The 763-nt window shown below is 36.0% G+C and overlaps 1 protein-coding gene across 4 annotated transcripts in view; it reads right to left on the bottom strand.

Moving 5' to 3' along the window:
• Window positions 1-763, bottom strand: part of LOC308366720 (GTPase IMAP family member 8-like) — a 97,402-nt gene that overhangs the window by 70,667 nt on the left and 25,972 nt on the right. The window lies entirely within an intron of this gene.

Here is a 763-nt window from a genome sequence, read left to right as displayed (position 1 = left end):
ACCTTCTATCTTATGTACGCAGATGATTTGGTCTTACTCAGCCCATATAGTGCTGGGCTGCAACAGATGCTGAGGGTGTGCTCTCAGTATGGCATAGACTATGATATAAAATAAAATGCAAAGAAAAGCCACATAATGATAGTCAGAAGTAACCTTCCCTACCTTTTATTTATCTGGCAGTCCCCTTGGTGCTTGTGAGGAAATAAGATATCTGGGCCATGTCATTTCTGATGATTGGACCGATGACAACGATATACAGCCGCGGAAAAAATTAAGAGACCACTTCAAAATTATCAGTTTCTCTGGTTTTACTATTTATTGGTATGTGTTAAAGTAAAATGTACATTTTTGTTTTATTCTTTAACCTACTGGCAACATTCCTACCAAATTTCAAATAAAAATATTGTCATTTAGATAATTTATTTGCAGAAAAATGACAATTGGTCAAAATAGCAAAAAAGATTCAGTGTCTTCAGATCTCGAATAATGCAAAGAAAACAAGCTCATATTCATTTTTAAACTACACAATACTAATGCTTTAACTTAGGAAGAGTTCAGAAATCAATATTTGGTGGAATAACCTTGATTTAAAATCACAACTTTCATGTGTCTTGGCATGCTCTCCACCAGTCTTTCACATTGCCGTTGGGTGACTTTATGCTACTCCTGGCGCAAGAATTCAAGCAGCTCGGCTTCTTTTCATGGCTTGTGACCATCCATCTTCCTCTTGATCACATTTCAGAGTTTTTTTTATGGGATTCAG

The sequence above is a fragment of the Sprattus sprattus genome (assembly GCF_963457725.1).
Source record: "Sprattus sprattus genome assembly, chromosome: 6".
Classification (NCBI taxonomy): Eukaryota; Metazoa; Chordata; class Actinopteri; order Clupeiformes; family Clupeidae; genus Sprattus; species Sprattus sprattus.
This window is presented reverse-complemented; position numbering and strand designations above follow the sequence as displayed.